The sequence below is a fragment of the Bufo bufo genome, chromosome 4 (assembly GCF_905171765.1).
Source record: "Bufo bufo chromosome 4, aBufBuf1.1, whole genome shotgun sequence".
NCBI classification, from domain to species: domain Eukaryota; kingdom Metazoa; phylum Chordata; class Amphibia; order Anura; family Bufonidae; genus Bufo; species Bufo bufo.
The window spans coordinates 172,417,119-172,443,180 of record NC_053392.1 but is presented as its reverse complement, the minus strand read 5'-3'; the positions used below and the strand labels follow the sequence as shown (position 1 = coordinate 172,443,180).

At 39.6% G+C, this 26,062-nt stretch overlaps 1 long non-coding RNA gene across 1 annotated transcript; it reads left to right on the top strand.

Moving 5' to 3' along the window:
- The first annotated feature begins 569 nt into the window (after positions 1-569).
- Positions 570-18,675, top strand: LOC120998290. Its single transcript, XR_005778327.1, has 3 exons — positions 570-707; positions 11,329-11,332; positions 18,663-18,675. It is a non-coding gene; the product is annotated as an uncharacterized LOC120998290 (long non-coding RNA).
- The last annotated feature ends 7,387 nt before the right edge of the window (positions 18,676-26,062 follow it).

Sequence of the window (26,062 nt, the reverse complement as noted above, 5' to 3'; positions counted from 1 at the left end):
TTGGAATAACTTGTATCCAAACAGTATACAGCTTTGGTCTCTTGCTCACAGCAGATTTTGGCAATCATTGGCAGGAATGAATACTTCTGCTTTAAATGTGGAGCTTGCAGGATAAAACGTCTGCTTGTTAGCTCTGTCACTATGGCGGGTATAGTTTCTGCACTTATCTGGTACCTTCTGCTGTATGGGGACAGACTAGCTGAGGAGGAATAGGCTTCTTCTAGTCACTGGACTTATCTCACAGATGGATTCTCAGGGCATGCTTTCTTCCTGGAACTCTGGAGGTTGTCTGTAGTTTCTGCTTTCCTCATCAAGCTGAGCTGAAGGTGCTCAAGCTGGGAATATGTCCAAGTCTCAGCCGAGACTAGGTCCTTGCTGTCTTTCCTATGCAGGGGTACCCTTGGACACTAACACACAGCCTTTTCCAAGCAGGGGTGGCTGGCACACTGATATTAACTTCCTTCTCCACCCATGCTGCAGGATGTGGGACCAGCCCACTTTTCCACAGAGGGGGAGCTAAACTGGAATAATCCATTCCAGCTCAGATACACTAGACTATAAACTGTACTTGCCGATGAGTTGCTGCCACCTACTGGTAACCAGGCAAATCATATGAACAATTACTTTTAACATGGTTTTGTATGCACATTTGAGGAAGACATAATGTAAATTACATCAGATGACAGTATAAAGGCTCTTAGAAGATAGTAGCGTGGACGAGGTGTGTAGTAACACAACTCTGGGGTGTTCCAGAAATCTTTTTCCACAAAAGATCTGACATCTGACCTATTCTTAGCTGTACCCTCTCGGGCTAAATGTCTGAGACCGTAGATAGCGACGGCAGGGGAAGGACTGTTTTCCACTCTCATTCGGTACTCTACAATATCTTAATTGGGGTCGTTGTTGCGGTACCAGATGAGCCTCTAGTAGTTTCTGTGATCTTCCTTGACGAGGAAGCAGTGGAACATCTGTTGTATGTCTGCCATAAATGCTACAGAATCTCTGCAGAAGCAGAGAAGTACCTCTAGAAGTCTGTTGTTGAGGTCTGGACCAGATAGTAAGACATAATTTAGAGAGACGTCTTCGCACATGGCACTCGAGTCGAATACTACTCGTATCTGTACTGTTTTTTTAGGATGATACAATCCGAATATGGGTAAGTACCAACACTCCTAGGATTCTTGGAGCGTGGGTGCAATTTCTGCATGGTTGTTCTGGAATATTCTCTCCATGAAAGTAAAGAAATGTTCTTTCATCTCTGGTGTCCTCTGAAGTTTGTGCTTGAGGAAGATAAATTGACTGTAGACAAGTTCTTTGTTGTTAGGTAAGCATTGTCTCCAGGGTTTAAATGTTAAAGGTGAGACCCATGTTTTTGACTTGTCTTTTACTATTCCTTGATCCATGATCTCCAAGAACAGCCTGTCTTCTATGGATATTGCGACCCTGTTGTCTTCACTTACCCTGGGGATAACTGTGCACCCTATGTGATCTTGCTTAACCTTGCAGGCATGGTCTTCACAGGAGGAATTTGCGAAAGGACAAGGCACAGGAGCGCTGTGTGGCAATTATTTTATCAGGAAACTGCTGTGACCTGGCTGGAATACGGAAGGACGTCCATTTTCAAGTGTGCTGGTCAGCATACTGTTGACTAAGGTCAGCTTGTGTGCTCCTCCTAGACAGACGTCTCCTATGATGACTCATCCTAGGTCAAGTCTTTGGGCGTATGGAGAGTTCTGGGAACCGTTAATCTGTCCTCTAGCTCTATAAACTCGTACGTCTCTTCCAAGAAGTAAGACTATCAGGGTTTCTGGGTCGAGTTCCGGTATCAGGTGAGCTATATGCTTCATCTGGGGGTGGTATGCTGCTACCTCTGGTGTAGGTATCTCAGAACGGTTGTCAGGTATGTGATTGCACTCCAGTATAGTTGGCAGTGGCAAGCAGGTCTGACCATCTATGGACTCCACCTTGTAGCCACTTGCTTTCCTCTCCAACATCTCAACGGTGCCTGCACATATCCTTAAGGAGAAGGAGAAACGGGCCCTACGATATTGAATGTGTCGAAGAAGGTGGATTTAGCAAAAGACCTGTTGCTTTGATCATCTAAGATTGCATATACGGTACCTTGATCTCCTTATCTTGGTGACTGCCCGGAAAAACTCTGACAAGGCAGATCTTTGAGCAGGACTTCCCTCCTGCGAGTCCTTTACAGATCTCAGTACAGTGAGAAGTGACTACTGCAGAGTCTACGTCAGTGTCTATCTGGTTCCCGTCATGCTAATCTGCTTGGGGTGATAGAGAGGGTGGTCCAGAGTGTAAAGCCGTGTTGTGTCCTGTGCTACTGCATTCTGTGCGTGTCACAATGACCTTACAGTTCCTGGCGAAGTGCGATGTTGTAGCGCATAGTGTTGAGCTCGAATATTCGAATAGCGAATATTAATCGCGAATATCGCAACTTCGTTAATTCGCGAATATTTCGAATATAGTGCTATATATTCACTATTTCGAATATTCGTCATTTTCTAACATCTGAAAACATTATTCCTCGCTGCTTCTTTCTTGTGGGTCAATGAGTCATTGGCCCACAATCAACTTCAGCAGAAAGGAATCATGTTTTCATATGGAAAAAAAAAATACGAATATTCAAAAAAATGAATATATAGCAATATAGTGAATATATTCGTTATTTAGAATATTCGCATAATTTTTTCTATCTGTACAGTTGTTCGCATAGTCCTCCCTGACAAGCGCCCCCCGTCACCATGGGAACGCCTGTGGGTTAGAAAATACCATCGGATCTGAGTTTTCCCTGAGATCGTGAAAACTCAGATCCGATGGTATATTCTAACCCACAGGCGTTCCCATGGTGACAGAAACGCTTGTTGGGGAGCAGTATGCCATAGTGGAATAACAGTACACATTGAAAAAAAAATTAAAGAATATTCTAAATAATGAATATATTCGCTATACTGTATTGCTATAACTTTGTTTTTTAGATTATTCGTCATATTTGTCATATTCTAAAAAAACGAATATAGCAATATAGCGAATATTCGTAAAATACACATATAGACTGTAATTTAGCTAATACAGTTCTATAATCATTTTTTTTAAAGTCAAATTTTTTTGGTCTCTTCTGAAATTCTGTTTTGGAAAAAATTTACGCTATTAAAAAAAAATACTATAGCACTATATTAGCTAAATTGCAGTCTATATGTGTATTTTACGAATATTCGCTATATTGCTATAACTTCGTTTTTTAGAATATTCGGAATATTCTAAAAAACGAAGTTATAGCAATATAGCGAATATTCGTAAAATATAACACTGAAGCAAAAGCTAAAGTGGCTGCCTAACATAGGACCTTATGACTAACACCTAACAGTATAACAACTTTCCTGAGTAACAATGATAACTAGCTGAACAGCTCTGCATAACATAATGTCCCTGAAACAAAGATAGATCTCTCACCAGATATGCTCTTACTAGGATGGTGAAGTTTAAGGCCTTGTTCACACATCAGGTTTTTTATCAGTTATTTCCATCAGTTATTGTGAGCAAAAACCAGGTGCAGGTCATAAACACAGAACAGGGGCAGATCTTTCTATTATACCTGACTCTGTGTAGCCTTTACTCCTGGTTTTGGCTCACAAATCTGATGGAAATAACTCACTCAATAACTGAAGTGTGAACAAGGCCTTAAGAAGGAGATATGCTGGAGGACAGCTCTGTACTGTGTCCTGGAGACTTCTCTTTCCCAGGATGCTTTGCCCTCCCCTAATGCTTTGCACCACCCACAATGCAGCAGTCTTTGTAACAAGAAAACCAAAGTGCAATACAATTTAACACCGCTAGATGGTACTATAACCACATTAATCACTACAGAAATACTAAAACCTGGCTGATGTGATCAACTCGACTGGGCAGAACAGGGGCCCATTTATATTTCTGGGAATCTCCCTTTGTAGAATCAACTTCGTCCCTCAATTGTAATTATCTAAAAAATTCTTTATTCTATATCCCAAATTTCTTTTTCAGTGTTTCAAAGTCTTTTAATTGATCCCCATCAAACAAGTGAATCAGTAAATAAATCCCTTTATTTTACCAATTTACATAGTGTTTAATTTTCTGTATTTCTACTAAATTAATATAATTTCATATAGGGGTGAAATTTATGTATCCTTTATTACCGATTATTTTTTTTTTATTCCTCTCCAAACATAATCCATTAAATTAAAAAAAACATGATTATCACTACTTGTGCACTCTAATATACCTGATTCTAATACCAGCATCATAATCAGTTGACTATCTTTAAAACCCAATTTCTTAAGATGCCAACCCAAACTTTGTAATATATTACCCTCACTCATTAACCCCTTCAAGACTAAGCTAGTTTTTACCTTCAGGACCAGGCCATTTTTAGCAAATCTGTCACTTTATGTGATAATAATTTTAAAAAACTGTTACTTATCCAGGCAATTCCGATATTGTTTTCTCGTCACATATTGTACTTCATGACAGTGGTAAAATTGAGTCAAAAAATGTCATTTTTGTTTATTAAAAAATACCAAATTTACCAAAAAATTTGAAAAAATTACCAAATTAGCAAATTTCAATTTCTCTACTTTTATAATAGATAGTAATACCTCCAAAAATAGTTATTACTTTACATTCCCCATATGTCTGCTTCATGTTTGGATAATTTTGTGAATGGCATATTTTTTTGGGGGGGGGGGGGCTTTGAAGGCTTAGAAGTTTAGAAGCAAATCTTGAAATTGTTCCGAAAATTTCCAAAACCCACTTTTTAAGGACCAGTTCAGGTCTGAACTCACTTTTTGACGCTTACATAATAGAAACCACCCAAAAATGACCCCATTTTAGAAACTACACCCCTTAAGGTATTCAAAACTGATTTTACAAACTTTGTTAACCCTTTAGGTCTTCCACAAGAATTAAAGGAAAAAGAGATTAAATTTCAGAATTTTACTTTTTTGGCAGATTTTCCATTTTAATCCCTTTTTTTCCAGTAACAAAGCAAGGGTTAATTTGTGTTTGTAAACTGCTGTACGGGCACACGGCAGGGCACAGAAGGAAAGGAATGCCATATGGTTTTTGATGGGCCATGTCACATTTGAAGACGCATGTCAAAAGTAGAAACTCAAAAAAATGACCCCATTTTGGAAACTACGGGATAAGGTGGCAGTTTTGTTGATACTATTTTAGGATACATGTGTTTTGGCATCATTTTTCTTTTTTGTTATTTGCAATGCTCATTTGACAGGTTAGATCATTGGTATTTTTTTTATAGAGCAGGTTGTTACGGATGCGACAATACCAAATATGACTAAATTTTTTGTTTGTTTGTTTCAGTTTTACATAATAAAGCATCTTTGAAAAAAAATATTTTTAATGTCTCCATATTCTGAAAGCCATAGTTTTTTCTTATTTTTTGGGCAATTGTCTTAGGTAGGGTATCATTTTTTGCGGAATGAAATGACAGATAGATTTGTATGATTTTGGGGTGCGTATTACTTTTTGATCGCTTGGTATTACACTTTTTGTGATGTAAGGTGACAAAAAATGGCTTTTTTTACACCGTTTTTATTTAATATTTTTTACGGTGTTCACCTGAGGGCTTAGGTCATGTGACATTTTTATACTGCAGGTTATTACAGATGCAGCGATAACTAATATGTATACTTTATGTATTTATTAAAGTTTCACACAATAATAGCATTTTTGAAACAAATGAATCATGTTTTAGTGTCTCCATATTCTGAGAGTCATAGTTTTTTATTTTTTAGGCGATTGTCTTAGGTAAGGTCTCATTTTTTGCGGGATGAGATGACGGTTTGATTGGTATGATTTTGGGGTGTGTATGACTTTTTGATTGCTTGTTATTACACTTTTTTATGTAAGGTGACAAAAAAAGCTTTTTTTTACACTGTTTTTATTTTATTTTTTAACTGTGTTCTCCTGAGGGGTTAAATCATGTGATATTTTTTATAGAGCAGGTCGTTACAGACGTGGTAATGCCTAATATGTCTACTTTTATTTTATTTCTTAAAGTTTTATACACTAATATTTTTGAAACAAACAAAAAAATGTGTTTTAGTGTCTCCATAGTCTGAGAGTCATATTTTTTTTTGTTTTTTTAGGCGATTGTTTTAGTAGGGGCTCATTTTTTGCAGGATGAGATGACGGTTAGATTGATACTATTTTGGGGGGCATACACCTTTTTTATCGCTTGGTGTTGCATTTTTAGTAATGTAAGGTGACAAAAAAATAGTTTTTTTACCACAGTTTTTATTTTCCTTTTTTGACAGTGTTCACCTGAGGGGTTAGGTCATGTGATATTTTTATAGAGCCAATCTATATGGACGCAACGATACGTAATATGTCTACTTTTCTTTTTTTTCCCAAATTTTTTTTTTTTTAATTCTTAACTTTATTTTGGAAAAAGGAAGCTTTTTTTTTTACTTGAAACTTTTATTTTTTTGCTATATAAAAAACATTTTTTTAACTTTATTTTAGTTTTTATATTTGTCCCAATGTGGGACTTCATCTTTTCAGGGTTTGATCCCTGTTTCAATTCAGTATTGTACTGAATTGAACTGTCAGCGTCTCACAAAGTGAGACGCTGACTGTTGCCTAGGAGACCCAGCACTCAGGCTGGATTTCCTGGGCTTCCTTAGGCTGGCAGCTCCGATGCCTGTGTAACTCATCGTGGCTGCCATGGCAACCAACGACCCCCTGCCAGCGCTGCGCGGGTGAGGGCGATGGAGTCAGAGGGAGCCCCGCACATTCTGCGGTCAGCGCTGACCGCAGCACGTGAAAAGGTTAATCTGCCTGCATCACCGCACACACCGATTGCCGGCGGATGCAGCAGGGGCCCGGCTATCAGTAACAGTCGCGCCTGTGCTGCGGATCAGGCAGGTGCAGCTCCTGCACCCACGAGATCCCATCACGTACATGCATCTGAGGATGCGGCAAGGAGCCACATTCGCTCGCGTACATGTACGTGATAATACGGAAAGTGTTTAAACCAAACTGTGCTACTAAAAAATATAAATACCAGTCTGTAAGTGCCATTCCCCCTTCTTTAATCAGCAACTGCAAAATCTCTTTCCTAATCCTAGTTTCCTCCTTTCCCAAAAAAATCCCTCATCAACCTATCCAAATTAGTAAAAACCCAAGTAGACAACCAAATAGGGGCACAATGTAATACAAACAAAATTTTGGTAAGAAATATCATTTTTATGAAATTAATAAGTCCCATCAGCGGATATACATTCAGCTTTAAATATTCATTCACATTTCTTGATTTACTCCCAAGTACTTAAAACTGTTTTCCTTAACCACCACATGCACATCGGGACATCTCACCTCTACCTCTTCTCCCAATAACATCAAATGTGACTTTCCCCAGTTTACTTTTAATCCTGAATAATATCCAAATGTGTCAATTACCTCCATTACCTTAATCAATTCCCTATCTGTATTATCAAGAAATATTAGAATACCATCTGCATACAGCATTATTTTCTCACTTGCACTACCATATTGAAATCCCTTTATATCTTGATTCTCTCTAATAATTATTGCTAATAGTTCTATTGTGATTGCGAAAAGCAGGGGGAATAGGGGACATCCCTGCCTACTGCCCCTAGAGAGTGCAAGAGGCAGGGACATCACCCCATCCACGACCACCCTCGCTCTGGGATGAGAATAGATCAGTTTAATCCAAGCTATAAAAGAGTCCCCAAATCAAAAACATTTTAGGACCTCCCATAGATATTCCCACTCTATACAATCAAATGCTTTAGTCGCATCTAATGACATTATCCCTTTTTTACAATTTTTTTTTTTATATCCTTTTATATTTACAAAAAATCTTCTAATATTAGAATATATCAAACGCCCTGGAATAAATCCTGTTTGATCTTTATTTATTTTTATTTTTTATTACTTTTGCCAACCTATCTGCTAATACCTTAGCAAGTAACTTAACGTCAGTATTTAACAATGAGATAGGTCTGTATGATTCTGGGTTTAGTAAATCCTTCTCAGCTTTAGGGATCAAAACAATATAAGCTTCCTCTATTGAGCTGGGCAACTTATTTGATCTCTTGGCTTTAATGAGGGTCTCCATTAATTCCGGAAGAAGAACAGAACTAAATTCCTTATATACCTCGAATGGTAACCCATCCCCTCCTGGGGCTTTATTATCCTTAGGCTACTTTCACATTAGCGTTTTTCTTTTCCGGCATAGAGTTCTGTCACAGTGGCTCTATACGGGAGAACTGATCAGGCATATCCCCATGCATTCTGAATGGAGAGTAATCAGTTCGGGATGCATCAGGATGTCTTCAGTTCAGTCATTTTGACTGATCAGGCAAAAGAGAAAACTGTAGCATTCTACGATTTTATCTCCGGCGAAAAAAACTGAAGACTTGCCTGAATGCCGGGTCCGGCATTTTTTTCCATAGGAATGTATTCAAAATACCGGAATGCCGGATCCGTCCTTCCGGTCTGCGAATGCGCAGACCTTTAAAAATGAGAAAAAACTAAATACCGGATCCATTTTGCCTGATGACACCGGAAAAACAAATCCGGTATTGCAATGCATTTTTCTGACTGATCAGGCATTTTTCAGACTGATCAGTCTGAAAAATGCCTGATCAGTCAGAAAAAATGACATGCGTTTGCATACAGTTTGCCTGATCAGGCAGGCAGTTCAGGCAACGGAACTGCTTGCCGAAATCAAACAATGCAAGTGTGAAAGTACCCTTAGTTGATTTCAGAACTCTTACTAATTCCTGTAAATGTATATCGTCGTCCAACTGATTCCTCTGGGCTTCAGTAAGACTCCTGAAGGGAATACCATCCAATAATTGAGATAATTGTTCCTTATTGTATGCAATCTTTGATGTATACAATCCTTGATAATATTTAGAAAATATATTACTAATCTGATATGGGTTTTTAACAATTTGCCCCCTTTTATTCTTTATTGCCCCAATGCAGCTTTTTTCTTTTGTTGATTATTAATTATATTTGCCAAAAGCTTACCCACTTTTTCGACCTCTGCAAAGAACTTAGTTCCCCAGAAAAACATTGACGTTTGAGGATTTTCAAAATATAGTTCCTTCACTCTCTTTTTTTAACTCTTCCCAACAGTTCAGATTTTCCACTGAAGAATTCTCTGCAGAGAGTTTTAGCAAGTCTTTCAGTCTCTGTTCCCCATTATGAATTTTACAATTTTTTTTTTTTTTTAAATTACTTACTTGTTTAAACAGTATTTCCCTCAGCAAAGCCTTTGCTGCATCCACAATTACCTGTCTACTGGCCGAATCTTTATTTACCCTCAAAAAAATTCTAATTCTTCCCTAATACGAACTTTATCATTCATCAAACGAAACAAATGAGGATTAAATCTAAATACCATTGGAGCCTGTTTAATTAAGGGCCCTATCTCCATTATTACTGCACAATGATTTGACATTGCCATAGGGACATATTTTATGTTAGATATATTTCTTTCCAGCAATTTCCTGTTTTCGAAAATCAAATCTATCCTTGACCAGGACTGATGTGTCTTTGAATAACTAGAAAAAACCTTATCTTCAGGATTAGATAATCGCCAGACATCAACCCAACCAAACTCTACTGTCAACCTAGCAAGATTAGTATTATGATGAAGAATCGTACTACTAGATAATCTATCCTTACTTGAATCCATTACTGCATTAAAATCCCCCACTGCTACCAATACAGAATCTTGTCTTTCAAGCATATATCTTTGTAATTCATATAGTACATTGGGTTTATACGGAGGTGGTATATAAATGTTTGCTATAACCTTCGATATATCATTAACTTTACATTGTAGAAAGAGGTATCTGCTGCCATCATCCACCTCATCACTTTGTTATGTACTAAAATAGAAACCCCCCTTGAATATGATGAATAAACTGAATGATATCTTGCAGTAATCCATCTTTTTTTTACACAGTTTAATATTTCTTTATCAAATTTGTTTCCTGAAGGCAGATGATAGCCGACAAGTACCTTTCATGATCCCGCCCGTGACAGGGACTAGAAGATCGAGGAGACTGGCTGCACGTGATTGACAGTCTCTATGGTTTCACCTTTCTGTGTTGTTGCTGGGGATGACCACACCTCTTGTCTCAGGTGTAGCTTAAGTGGCCATTCCTTCTCCTCTATTTAGTTTTGCCTCACCCATCATGCTATGCGGTTGATAGCTCCTTGTTTGTGGAAGTCCTGGTGTTTGTTTTCTCTAAGTTCCTGCTCGTCCGCATACCTCTGGAAGTTAAGTGTATCTTCTTTGTTGTTTGTTGTTTTCCCCTACCTCCTGATATTAGGCCTGAGGGGGTTTCCGAAAACCTTCATCTGGGAAAGAATAGGCCATCCGTGTCCTGACACTATCTGAAGGGCCCTATTAGGGTGATATTGTGCTTAGGTTCCAGTATATGAACAGTCCTACCATCAAGGTCTGTTCATACTGATAGCAGTCAGGGCTCGGCGTGGGGACTCACTAGGTGTGACCATTTCCCTTTCCCTAAGTTCCAGGCCTAATACCTTTTCCATTCCCTTCTGTGTTCAGTGTGGAGTGTACTTTCCACACTGCGTCGCGACAGTACCTCCCCATCCAATCAAAAATAGCAAATCTTTTTAACCGCATCTATTGTAAACTTCTCAGAGACTCTAACTACCTTGAAGACGGCCTCCCTGTCTTTATAACATATAAACTTAGTCAAAGTTGTTCTTGGATATTCTCCTGGCTTATTCTTTTGACTTGGAATTCTATGCGCTCTCTCTATAACAGAAGTATTCAACAATGTCCTAGGGTTACAATTCTCGAAAATCCTTTCAATAAAGCCTGCACAATGTGGACCCTCCGTTCCTTCCGGTATACCCACCCATCTCAAATTTACTCTTCTTGATCTATCTTCCATATCCGTTGATTTATTCTCTAGTTTTTTTAAGAAATGCCACATCTTTCCCAAGTTTATATATTATATCCTCCACTGGTGATATTCTGTCTTCCATCTCCTTTAAACTGTCCCATACCGTACCTTCACTAAAGCATCTCTTAATAAACTCACATCAGAATTAATCCCTCCAATTTGTGTCACCACCTTCCACACCATATTCTCCAACCTTGTAACCACTTCTAAAATTTTTCTTGATTTACTCATCTCTAGTGGTTGCTGAAGGATGGAAATGAGCATGTGTGTCACCTTAGTAGCAGTATATGCACATTACTGTGCAGAATAAAAACAAGGGAGCACCATTATAATACAGAGGAGTGGATAGGAGGGGTAGTACTAAAAATAGTAGTCATTACTCACTCTGATGCTAACCTGGCTCATCCAGTGATTTGGAAGGTCACACCTTTCTTCCCTTCAGGGCACACCTTGGTTTTGGGGTTCTCCTGCCTGATGGTAGTTCAGGGTGCTGTTGATGGTAATGAATTTAGAGATGCAGGGCAGGGTTCCCTACAGTGGTGGAGGAGGCAATAATGAGGCAGTTAAAAAAGTTCTTTACTTGCAGTTCAAAATTCAAGCACATTGGAAACAGGTCTCAGCTAGGGTTGAGCGAACCCAAACTGTAAAGTTCGGGTTCGTACCGAACTTTAGGATTTTTGGACCCTGACACGAACCCAAACATTTTATTAAAAGTTCGGTTTCGGGTGCGGTGTTCGGCGCATTCTTGGCGCTTTTTGAAAGGCTACAGAGCAGCCAATCAACAAGCGTTTAACTGTTTGACCTTAGAAGCCATAACAGCCATGCCTACTAATGGCATGGCTGTGATTGGTTAGTGCAGCATGTGACCCAGCCTCTATATAAGCTGGAGTCGCATAGCGCTGCACGTCACACTGCTGGTACTAGTGTAGGGAGCGGATGCGGCTGGTGATTTCATGGAGAGAATAGGAGAGAATCTTTGGTTCAGAACGTGAATCTAACTCAGCGAACGACATACATTTAGTTATATGGGTGCAGGGCACAATCTTTTTACCTTGCCCTGAGCCCAGTGACCAAAAAAAAATAACTTTTATCCGTCTGTTAGTTAGGAGGGCGGCGGCGGCAGACATTTTATGCAAGTTCAGTGCACCAGCACTGCATATGAGCTTTGTGACATTGAAATCCAATCTTGTAAAACTGCACTAATAATCTGGTTGTAAAAAAATCACAGTTTTTTTGGCAATATACAACATCTGGTGCATTTGCAGGATTAGTCAGTGTGCAATTTAAGCTAGAAATACAGCCAAAATTTTCTTGGTTTTTTAAAACACCCTTTCTGTTCAAAATACACTATTTTACATCCCTAGCTGCATCTGGACGTGTGAAATTCAAACATTATATACAGCTTTCATATTTTGTTAGTAAAAAAACACACTTTTTTGGCAATATACAACATCTGGATTAGTCAGTGTGCAATTTAAGCTAGAAATACAGCCATCATTTTCTGGGTTTTTAAAAACACACTTTTTTTTTGCCAAAATCCACTATTTTACAGATCTGCAAGTGTGAAATTCTAATTCAATATATACAGCTTTCATATTCTGTTAGTAAAAAAAAAAACTATTTTGGCAATATACAACATCTGGATTAGTCAGTGTGCAATTCAAGCTAGAAATACATCCATAATTTTCTGGTATTTTTAAAACACCCTTTTGTGCAAAATACACTATTTTACATCCCTAGCTGCATCTGGACGTGTGAAATTCAAACGTTATATACAGCTTTCATATTCTGTTAGTAAAAAAAACACACTTTTTTTGGCAATATACAACATCTGGATTAGTCAGTGTGCAATTTAAGCTAGAAATACAGCCATCATTTTCTGGGTTTTTAAAAACACACTTTTTTTTTGCCAAAATCCACTATTTTACAGATCTGCAAGTGTGAAATTCAAATTAAATATATACAGCTTTCATATTCTGTCAGTAAAATAAAACACTCTTTTGGCAATATACAACATCTGGATTAGTCATCTGGATGTGCAAATCAAGCTAGAAATACATCCATAATTTTCTGGTATTTTTAAAACACCCTTTTGTGCAAAATACACTATTTTACATCCCTAGCTGCATCTGGACTGGAGATGTCGCAAACATAAAATTTTCCGTTCGCGAACGGCGAACGCAAATTTTTGCCAATGTTCGCGAACGGGCGATCCGGGCGAACCGCCATTGACTACAATAGGCAGGCGAATTTTAAAACCCACAGGGACTCTTTCTAGCCACAGTAGTGATGGAAAAGTTTTTCAAGGGGACTAACACCTGGACTGTGGCATGCCGGAAGGGGATCCATGGCAAAACTCCCATGGAAAATTACATAGTTGACGCAGAGTTGGGTTTTAATCCATAAAGGGCATAAATCACCTAACAATCCTATTTTTTTTTTCACAACGTGGTTTAAAACATCCAGTGTGTGTATACGATCAGGTGTGTATACGATCATATGATGTTGTATCGATCAGGTAGTGTAAGGGTTACGCCCGCTTCATAGACATTGACAGACCAAACTCCCCTTTTAATGCACCGCAAACAACCGCAAACAGTCCATTTGCCCAACCGCAAACTCCCCATTTGCACAAGGTTGGATACCAAGCTAGCCATGTCCCGTTGATGTCATTGAAGGTTTCTTCCTTCACCCAGCCACGTACAACACCAAGGGTCCCCGAAAGGTGAATTGAATTGATTTTTCGAACGGGGAGATGGTTAAAAAAATGCTGGCTCCCTCTCCTTTGTTTGAATCTACGGTCACTGCTTCTGCGCCGTGCAATTTACTCTCACACCCGATATGAGTGTTATTTTCTGTAGTTCTCTTCTCATTAGTTTAATCCCTGTTACGTCCCCAATGTGGAGTCTATTTATTGAATTGATTTTTCGAACGGGGAGATGGTTAAAAAAACACTGACTCCCTTTCCTTTGTTTTAATCCACGGTCACTGCGTCTGCGCCGTGCAATTTACTGTCACACCCGATATGAGTGGTATTTTCTGTAGTACTATTCTCATCAGTTTAATCCCTGTTACATCCCCAATCTGGGGTCCATTTATTGAATTGATTTTTCGAACGGGGAGATGGTTAAAAAAAACGCTGGCTCCCTCCCCTTTGTTTTAATCCACGGTCACTGCGCCTGTGCCTTTTTGATCGCTTGCTATTACACTTTGTGTGATGTAAGGTGACAAAAATGTCTTTTTTACACCGTTTTTTTTTTTTTTTTTTTTACGGTATTCACCTGAGGGGTTAGGTCATGTGATATTTTTAAAGATCAAGTTATTACGGATGCTTCGATACCTAATATGTATACTTTTTTATTTATGTAAGTTTTACACAATAATATCATTTTTGAAACAAAAAAAAAATCATGTTTTAGTGTCTCCATATTCTGAGAGCCATAGTTTTTTCAGTTTTTGGGCGATTATCTTAGGTAGGGTCTAATTTTTTGCGGGGTGAGATGACGATTTTATTGGCACTATTTTGGGGTGCATATGACATTTTGATCGCTTGCTATTACACTTTTTGTTATGTAAGGTGACAAAAAATGGTTTATTTAGCACAGTTTTTATTTTTTACGGTGTTCATCTGAGGTGTTAGGTCATGTGATATGTTTATAGAGCCGGTCGCGGCGTCACCTAATATTTTTTTTCCCCCTATTTTTAACTTTATTTGGAGAAAATTACGTTTTGTTTAATTTTACTTGAGACTTTACATTTTTTGGGGGGAAAACTTAATTTTTTCAACTTTATTTTTTCACTTTATTTTTTGTCCCACTTTGGGACTTCAACTTTTGGGGGTCTAATGCATTGGCTGTATGAGTAATACTGTGTGTATTACTCATACAGCTTCCAGCCTGTGAGATCCAGGGGGCTGGATCTCACAGGCTCGTGACCGGAAGGCAGCGCAGATGCCTAAGGAAGGCATCGCGCTGCCTTCCATGCCATCGGGTCCCCCCTACAGCCGCATGGGGACCCGATGGCACTGTTGCCCGCCGGATAAGGTAAAACCGCAAACCGCAGGTCTGAATTGACCAGCGGTTTGCGGCGATCGCCGATGTGGGGGGGTCACATGACCCCCCCCGCGTTGTGACAGGATGCCTGCTGAATGATTTCAGCGGACATCCTGTTCTGATTAACCCCCGCCGCACCGCAATGTAATTTTAAACTTAAGACGTACCGGTACGCCCTGGGTCCTTAAGGACTAGGCAAACATGGCGTACCGGTACGTCCTAAGTCCTTAGGGGGTTAAAAATTTTTAGATTTAGGTCACAAGTTTAGGGCAAGGACCTGAAAGGTAGTATTTTTCAAAATACTACGGGTACCACGAGCCACACAAGAAACAAAGCGGGAGATTAGGCAGGTTAACAAGTGGCTCAAGAACTAGTGTAGGAAGGAGGAGTTTGGGTTCCTGGAGAACTGGGCCGACTTGTCTGTTGGCTACAGGCTCTATCGTAGGGATGGGCTGCACCTCAATGGGGAAGGGGCAGCTGTGTTGGGGGAGAAGACGACTAAAAGGTTGAAGGAGTGTTTAATCTAGGGACTGGGGGAGGGTAATTACGTTATAGGATGGGAAGATAGTGCAGATAAAGATCGGGGGAAAGGTAATGGGACTGAAGGAGAAATGGAAGGAGGGACTAGGACAGCTCAGAAGGAAAAGTGTAGGGTACAAAATATACATAAGCCTCTTATGTGTATATATACTAATTCCAGAAGCCTGACTAATAAAACTGGGGAACTGGAATTAGTGATGTGTGAGGAGGACTATGACATAGTGGGAATAACTGAGACATGGCTCGATGATAGCTATGACCGGACGGTTAATGTACAGAGTTACAGTCTGTTTAGAAAGGATTGCCAAAACCGGAGAGGGGGAGGGGTCTGCCTTTATGTAAAGTCCTGTCTAAAGCCCACACTCAGAGAAGAAATAAGTGAGGGACATAAACATGTGGAGTCACTGTGGGTAGAAATACATGGAGGCAAAAACAATAATAAATTACTAATAGAAGTTTATTATAAACCACCTAATATACCAGAGTCCACAGAAAACCTGCTACTAAACGAGATAGACGAGGCGGCAAATCATAATGATAAAAGAAACAGGTTCTTGGCAATAACCAAAGACAATTACCCTTTCTCAACCGGTTCAGGACCCGACTAGAGGGACGGCCATATTGGACTTAGTATTATAGACCTGACAGAACAGCAGATGTGCAGGTCGGGGGACACCTGGGAAATAGTGACCATAAAGTAATAACCTTCCAATTATCATCCAAAAGAGTGTTTCTTCAGGGAGTTACAAAAATACCAAACTTCAAAAAATATATTTTTAAAAGAATCCTAAATTCTAATTGTGAGCGGTACATACCTTATTGGAATAGAAGGTTAAGGAACAATAAAAAAAACCAATGTGGATAAAAAGAAAAGTAAAGAAAGCAATAAATGACAAAAAGAAAGCATTTAAATCACTAACACAGGAGAGTAGCAAGGAAGCACTGAAAACTATAAGGAAAAAATTTGAATATGTAAAAAACAAATAAAAGCAGCCAAATTAGAGACTGAGAGATTAATTGCCAAAGAGAGCAAAACTAACCCTAAAATGTTTTTCAATTATATAAATGGTAAAAAGTATAAGTCTGAAGGTGTCGGCCCTTTACAGAGTAATGAGGGGGGAGCTATTGAGGGGGAAGTTATTAAAGCTATTAAATATTTTTTTCTCCACTGTATTCACTGAAGAAAATAAACTGTCAGATGAAATGCAAAATGTAAAAGTTAATTCCCCATTAAAAGTGCCCTGTCTGACCCAGGAAGAAGTACAGCGGTGTCTTAAAAAGATTAAAATAGACAAATCGTCAGGACAGGATGGCATACACCCCTGGATCCTAAGAGAATTAAGTAATGTCATAGCCAGGTCCTTATTTCTGATATTTAAGGACTCTATACTGACAGCGAGTGTTCTACAGGATTGGCGCATAGCAAATGTAGCGCCAATATTCAAAAAGGGTCCAAAAACAGAGCCCGGAAACTATAGGCCGGTAAGTTTAACAACTGTCATGGGTAAACTGTTTGAAGGTTTTCTAAGAGATGCTATGTTGGAAGTACCTCAAGGAAAATAAGCAAATAACGCCATATCAGCATGGCTTCATAAGGGATCAATCATGTCAAACTAATTTAATCAGTTTCTATGAGAAGGTAAGTTCTAGACTTGACAGCAGCAAATCAATGGATGTCGTATATCTGGACTTCTCCAAAGCATTTGACACTGCACCGTATAAAAGGTTAGTATATAAAATGAGAAAGCTTGGACTGGGAGAAAATGTCTGTATGTGGGTAAGTAACTGGCTCAATTATAGAAAACAGAGGGTGGTTTTTAATGGTACACACTCAGATTGGGTCACTTTCACTAGTGGGGTACCACAGTTTATAATTCTTCAATATATTTATTAATGATCTTGTAGAAGGCTTGCACAGTAAAATATCAATTTTTGCAGATGACACTAAACTGTGTAAAGTAATTGACCCGGAAGAGGACAGTATACTGCTACAGATGGATCTGGATAGATTGGAGGCTTGGGCAGATAAGTGGCAGATGAGGTTTAAAACTGACAAATGTAAGGTTATGCACATGGGAAGGAATAATGCAAGTCACCCGTACATACTAAATGGTAAAACACTGGGTAACACTGACACTGAAAATGACTTAGTGAACAGCAAACTAAGCTGCAAAAACCAGTGTCAGGCAGCTGCATCCAAGGCCAATAAGATAATGGGTTGCCTCAAAAGGGGCATAGATGCCCGTGATGAGAACATAGTCCTACCACTTTACAAATCACTAGTCAGACCACACATGGAGTACTGTGTACAGTTCTTGGCTCTTGTGAACAAGGCAGGCAGAGCTGGAGAAGGTACAGAGGAGGGCAACTAAAGTAATAACTGGAATGGGGGGACTACAGTACTCTGAAAGATTATTAACATTAGGGTTATTCACTTTAGAAAAAAGACGATTAAGGGGAGATCTAGTTACTACAGTATATAAATTAGGATTCTTTACGGTAAGAGCAGTGAGACTCTCTGAGGAGGTGGTGATGGTGAGTTCACTAAAAGAGTTTAAGAGGGGCCTGGATGTATTTCTGGAGTGTAATAATATTACAGGCTATAGCTACTAGAGATGGTTGATCCAGGGAGTTATTCTGATTGCACGATTGGAGTCGGGAAGGAATTTTTTTCCCCTTAAGTGGGGAAAATTGGCTTCTACCTCACAGTTTTTTTTTTTTTTTTGCCTTCCTCTGGATCAACTTTCAAGAGTACAGGCCGAACTGGATGGACAAATATTAAATATCCTTAAATATATATTTTACTATTTTCTCCACTTTAGTTGGTTTTAATATTTATTGAGGGCTAGTTTCCTCTAGTGCTATGGTCTGTAGCCTCAGCGCACTACACTGTACAGACATCCACATTGACCACAGTGCACTGACCACGGTACACTAAGCTCTAACCACTCCCTAATAGGAGTGTGACAACTGCCCCACCTAGTGAAGGACTATTAAATCCTCATGCATCCAAAAATACATGAAATGCACACATTACATAAAAGCATATTTTCAACCCTTTTGCAGTGTACCACTACAGTAGTAGCGGGACACTGCTTATTTTCATGCTGTATTATAGGGTGGCACAACCACTCTAGGTTTATCTAAATATATTTTTATTAGCTTTAGTATTTAAAAAGGAAAATAATGGATTGCAATTCATGACATGTTGTGATTATACATTCCATCCACTAAAATATGACAAAGTAGAGACAAAATATAGTATACCATTACATATAATAGATTACTTTGTATGTAGATGTTTTAAAGCTGGTAAGATATCATGAACTGTCTTGAATCTTAATTACACACAAGACTTTGTAAATTTAAAATAACTAATATTAAACACCTATGCTTAGGTGACAAATTGTCATGTCAAAAATTAACACGCCATTCCCAGCTTCAAATTCACACTTCAAGATTTTAATTCAAATGAAACCCAAATCCTTGCAACTGTGCTCATTTGCTCAGTGTGACCAATGTGTGAAATCTCGCTTATCTTGCTATACAGCTTTACAGTACCTACTGTTAAAAGTTCAGATTAGCTCTATTTTAAGTTCAAAATTCAATACAGATAAAAATGTATCTATCTATCTGTCTGTCTATCTCTGTCATATATCTGTCTGTCTTTCTATATACATTATCTATCACATGAGACATTGAGAGTAAGTGTATCCATTTTTTACATATAGATATTGAAGTCTCTGAAATAATAATGATAATAACAATGTAATATTATATCCGACAATAATAAGAGCATACAGTGTTTATTTTAGGACATGGTCAGATATCATAGTCAAGTATCAGAATAATGCCAGTGTGACACCTGACACCGACACCTGACCCTGACTTTGATATTTGACTCTGTCATCTTCATAGGTCAGGGTCAAAGTAAGAATGAGTTATAGATATACTGTGTATTTGTATGCTAAATCACATTTCTATGCGAAAATCCTTCAGACTGCTGTCTGAACTTATAGCTCAGTGGTTTATATGCTTGCCTAACATGTAAAGTTATTGGGTTCAAAACCCCTATCAGTCTTAAGAGAAAGTTAACATTTTATTAATCTCTAGAAAAGAGACAAATCAAGTTATGTGTGACCCTGATGTATGAGTCTTCTCACTAGTCAAGCGTCAGCGTCGCAAGAACTTTTATCTTCATTGTAATTTTAATATGCTCAATCACATAGATGAAGAATATCCCTCAGGCTGCCTTCTGATTCTATAGCTCAGTAGTTTAGATGCTTGCCTCACATACAGTGTGCTTGGGTTCAAAACCCCTATAAGTCTTTAAAAAAAAAATAATAATATTATTGAGGCCTAGAAAAGAGACTTTTAGGTTTACTGTGTATTTGTCTTCTGAATCACATAGCTAGGGAAAATCACTACCTGACAATAAGTAGACCTGTAGATTACTCATGGGATGTCTGACTCTCATGCGGTGTCCTAGGGTTTAAAACCCACTAATGGACAAGAGAAAAAAAGGTCTTGGAATTATTATTATTTTTTACAGATGACAGGCTATTTTGTTTTCTGTTGTCTTGAAATGGTGACTGTACAATACAATAATGTATTCTTATTTCTTAGCAAGGGGTCTAATTATCAGATCTGTAAATTACTTTATTGAAATTATTTGTCGGCATCCATCCAAACATAAGCTGCAAAGATATGACCACTAGGGGTCTCACTAGTCCATTGTGCTTTGGCATGGTCCAGCTCTCCCAGCAAATACAAGCAGGAGGAAGTGTGGGAGTGTTCTGGAGTAGCTGATGCTGTAGGAGACTTGCCAGATTCACTGCCTCTTCACAAGTCTGCAAACCAACTTATCTTTCTGTAAGGCCCCTTTCACATGAGCGAGTATTCCGCTCGGGTGCAATGCGTGATGCAAACGCATAGCGCCCGCACGGAATCCGGACCCATTCATTTCAATGGGTCTGTGTACATGAGCGTTGGTTTTCACGATTCACTTGTGCATTGCGTGAAAATCGTTCTATATTGTGCGAGTTTCACGCAACGCTGGCCCCATAGAAGTGAATGGGGCTGCGTGAAAATCCATTGCATCTGCAAGCAAGTGCAGATGCGATGCATTTTTCATGGATGGTTGCTGACATGTTGTTTGTCAGCTTTCAGTTTTTATCACGCGCGTGCAAAACGCATTAAATCACATTGCCCCCGCGCAATAAAAACTGAACAACTGAACGCAATCGCATACAAAACTGAAAGAAGTTGCTTGCGAAATTGCAAATTTTTCACTGAAGGCATCCATAACGCATCTGGACCTACGTATTCCGCACACGCTCGTCTGCAAGGGGCCTAAGTGTGCTCTTCCTCCGCTATCTTACATGGGTTATTCATTGATTTACCTCTCTCAAGTGTGTATGCAGTTCCATATTAGCAAGAATCACTATTTTTCTGGTAGTTTTAAAAACTGTCTAGTCATGCTGTTTTCACTATTTATATTCAATATAGTGCTATATATTCGTAATGACGAATATTTGTCATTTTTTCCATCTGGAGTCATGATTCCTTCCTGCTTAAGTTGCTTGTGGGCCAATGACTCAACGGGCAGATTAAAATCTGCATCAAATCTGCATGTAAATATACGCACCAATTGATGCGGATTGACCGCATAGATTTCCCTGCGAACATCTGTGGATTTCAGTGCGGATTGTCCGCACATAAATCCTGAATGTGTGCATTTACCCTTAAGCTGGGCTTACACATAGTATTTAAAGAGCTTTTGGAGTTCTTTTTTTTACTGATGATTTATTCTCTGGATAGATCATCTGTTTGAGAAGACAGCGGTGCTCCAGGAGCGCTGTGGCCTCCTCTCTTTTTGCCTCCGGCCCATTAACGTCACAAGTAGTATCGCTGGCCTGGGCGCGGCTAAGCTCCATTCCCGTGAAAGTGGCGTAGCTGTGCCCAGGCCAATGATACTAGTTAAGGGCCTGCGGTAAACAGTGAGAAGGCTGCGGTGCTCCCGGAGCATTTCCTTGCTTCGATGCTCCCCTTTTTCATGCTGCATTGCACTGCGCTAGCATGTGTGTGTTTGAGCTGGTAAAGCACTGAGCTTCACATCACTATGCTAGGATTTTCTTCATCTATGTGATTGAGCATATTAAAAGTACAATGAAGCTAAAAGTCCTTGCAATGCTGACACTTGACTAGTGAGAAGAGTCACATAACAGGGTCACGCATAACTTGAATTTGTCTCTTTTCTGGAGATCAATAAATTCATTTTATTTTTTAAAGACTGCTAGGGGTTTTGAACCCAAGAATACTTCATGTGAGGCAAGCATCCAAAGCACTGAGCAATAGGTTCAGACAACAGCCTGAAGGATTTTCTTTATCTATGTGATAGCGACGCTGACGCTTGACTAGTGAGAAGAGTCACACATCACTTAAATTTGTCTCTTTTCTGGGGCTCAATAAAATGTTAATATTTTAAAGACTGATAGCAGTTTTGAACGCAAGAACACTAAATGTGAGGCTAGCGTCTAAACCACTGAGCTATAGGTTCAGACAGCAGCCTGAAGGTCACTGTACTCTTACACCGGGCCCCGTCGCTCACAACAGTATTTCTAAACTGTAATCCTTAGCCTCTTAATAACTTTAACTAAAGTTGCGCTCTCCCCTTTATCAGCACTTACTAACGAGCATCTGGAGCAGGCAGAGTGGCTGGCAGCGTTATGTCACTCACTGACGTTGCGCACCTGCTCCTCCCACTTTATGAGTGAAGCAGGCGGAGCAGGCGTGCGACGTCAGTGAGTGACGTTACGCTGCCAGCCGCTCTGCCTGCTCCGGATGCTCGTTAGTAAGTGCTGATAAAGGGGAGAGCGCAACTTTAGTTAAAGTTATTAATAGGCTAGGGATTACTGTTTAGAAATACTGTTGTGAGTGGCGGGGCCCGGTGTATTGGGGGACAATGTTATGGGAGGGGGAATCTGTGGATGACACTGTTATGGGTTAAATCTGTGGATGACATTGATCCTCCACCCCATAATAGTGCCATCCACAGATCCCCCACCCCATAATAGTGCCATCCACAGATCCCCCCATAACAGTGCTATCGACAGATCCCCCATAACAGTGTCATCCACAGATCCCCCACATAACAGTGCCATCCACAGATCCCCTCCATACCAGTGCGTCATCCACAGATCCCCCATAATAGTGTCATGTACAGACCACCATTAGTTCAAAACCCACCAAAAGCACACCTTTTGGTTAAAATATATATATTTTTTTTTTTCCTCCTCAAAAACTTAGGTGTGTCTTATAAGCCGGTGAGTCTTATAGGGCGAAAAATACTGCAACTGCATCCTTTCACTTTGAAATTCATAGTAATCTTTTAAGTAAGCTGCCAATTTTGACTGTATAAGGGATCTGCCACCATTGCTGTCATGGCTTGTTTAGTAAATAATTACATTCTTCATAAAACAAAAATTCTGGAACATGATTTCCTATGACTTTGCGTTGCATTATTCCTCCTAGAACATAGTGAAAAATTAGAAGTGGGTGTAAACAGTTGAAGGTGTGTCTCTACACACTCTAAGGCCTCATTCACACATACTTGGATTTTCTTGGATCGTGGTACGTGAAAATCCATGTTTGTGTGAATGATGCCTAACACTGTCCAGTCAGTGCTCCTAGTATCAGACTGTGCAGGGACACACCCCTTTGACAATGGAAATGGCAACTTTTTAAGCACTGTTGCAGTTGCCAACTTTTTATAACTTTGTAGGAAGAATAACAGAGTAAAGGCACAATACAGAGTTATGAAAAAAAGATGCTACCGAAATGTTATTTCATGGGGAATACAAGTATTAATTAAAACAGGTACAGTGCCTAGCAAAATTATTCACCCCACTTGACTTTTTTTGTGTTTTGGTGCCTCACAACCTGGAATTAACATGGATTGTTTGAGTATTTGCATCATTTAATTTATAGAACATGCCCACAACTTTGAAGATGTTTGGTTTTTTGTATTGTGAAGCAAACAACAAATAGGACAAAATAACAGTAAAAGTCAATGTGCATAACTATTCACCCCCCTAAAGCCAATACTTTGTAGAGCCACCTTTTGCGGCAATCACAGCTCCAAGTCGCTTTGGATAAGTCTCTGTGAGCTTGCCACATCTTACCAGTGGGATTTTTACCCATTCCTCCTTTCAAAACTTCTTCAGCTCCTTCAAGTTGGATGGTTTGCGCATGTGAAGAGCAATATTTAAGTCTGACCACAGATTTTCTATTGGATTGAGATATGGGCTTTGACTAGGCCATTCCAACAGATTTACATGTTTCCCCTTAAACCACTCAAGTGTTGCTTAGCAGTGTGTTTGGGGTCATTGTCCTGCTGGAAGGTGAACCTCCATCCTAGCCTCAAATCACGAACAGTGTGGTACAGGCTTTGTTCAAGAATATCCCTGTATTTTGCACCATCCATCATTCCCTCAACTCTGACCAGTTTTCCAGTCCCGGCTGCTGAAAAACATCACTGTGGGGATAGTGTTCTTTGGGTGATGTGATGTGTTGGGCTTGTGCCAGACATAGCGTTTTATTTGATGACCGAAAAGTTCAATTCTAGTCTCATCAGACCAGAGCACCGTGGTAGGGGAATCCATAATGGAATTCTTAGATAACCTGAACCTTGTACGCCAAACTTGAAAACACAAGTTCGCTCATCCCTATCAGTGTGCATTCCTCATCTGTACTGTATATTCGTTCCGTGGCCCCGCAAAAATATTGAATCTGTCCTATTCTTGGCCACAGTACTAGAGTTGAGCGGACACCTGGATGTTCGGGTTCGACGGTTTGGCCGAACTTCGGAAAAAAGTTTGAGTTCGAACTTGACCCAAACTTGACCCCGAACCCCATTGAAGTCAATGGGGACCCGAACTTTTGAGCACTAAAATGGTTGTAAAAATGTAATGGAAAGGGCTAGAGGGCTGCAAATGTCGTCAAAATGTGGTTAAGAGCATGGCAAGTGCTCTGCAAACAAATGTGGATAGGGAAATGACTTAAAATAACATAAAATAGGGAAAAGCTATTGAGGAGCAAATGTTGGCCAAAAGAGTATAGCGGAAATGTGGGACAAATTATTGAAGTGCAAAAGTGGTACAACTTGATTACCAAATCAAAGGAGGTGGCGTGCATCAATTAAGGAAGCATTTCAGAAATTTTATTCCCTGTCACCTATGCAGAGCAGGGGTTTAAAATAAAAATTATTGAAATCTATTAAGCTGTCAACTAGGTAGAGGAGGGGTATATTACACCCAAAAATTTGTGAATTTGACCCTAAAATGTAACTGACAAATGTTTTTTTTTTTTTTTTTTCCGGTGTAATAGAGATATCAGTGGTATTTCACACCCAAAAATTTGTGAATTTCAATCGAAAATGTAACTGACAATTTATTTATTTTTTAACCGGCCTACTACGGTAGGTATAGCAGTGTATAACCTATACACAAAAAAATTGGTTAATTTCACCCTAAAATGTAAATGACATTTTTTTTTTCTTTACCGGCCTATTAGGTATAGCAGTGGTACATCGCACCCCAAAATTGGTGTATTTCACCCAAAAAAGTAAATGACAATTATTTTTTTTTGTAAACCTGTCTACTTAGTATAGCAGTGGTACTATACACCCAAAAATTGCTGAATTTCACCAGAAAATGTGACTGACAAAGTAGTGAAATGATATAAAATAAAATACGTACAAATAAAAAATAAAAAAAATAGATTTATAAGGTGTAGATCCATATGGAGTAGGAGTTTGAGGGGGCGGTGGACATAGCGGTGTAGGTGGAAGCGGCGGTGGAGTAGGACGAGGTAGCCAACACAGGTTTTTGGTTTAATATATTTTTTTTAAAATTAGGGTACACTCTAAAAGAGTGTGAAATTTCCAAAATACAAGAATGAGCAATTGCGCTGCAGTATAACAATGGCTGGTTAGTGCCGGTATACATGTCTATTCTGCACAAGGTACGGACAAGTCCTGAGGGATCCATGCCTGGTTTTAATGAACGTGAGCTTGTCCACATTGGATGTGGACAGGCGGCTGCGCTTGTCTGTGATGACGCCCCCTGCCGTGCTAAACACACGTTGAGATAATACACTGGCTGCAGGGCAGGCCAGCACCTCCAAGGCGTAAAGGGCAAGCTCAGGCCATGTGCCCAATTTGGAGACCCAGAAGTTGAAGGGGGCAGACCTGTCATTCAGTACGTGTAGGCGTGTGCACACATACTGCTCCACCATGTTGGTGAAATGCTGCCTCCAAAATGAATGAAGTGAAATGCTGCCACCAAAGCTGGTGGTGCTGGTTGTTGTGGCGTGCTGACAAAGCTTTTCCACATTTCGGCCATGCTAACCCTGCCTTCTGAGGTGCTGGCGGTGCCCCAGCTGCGTTAGCGACCTCTTCCTCGACCTCTGCCTTCGCCT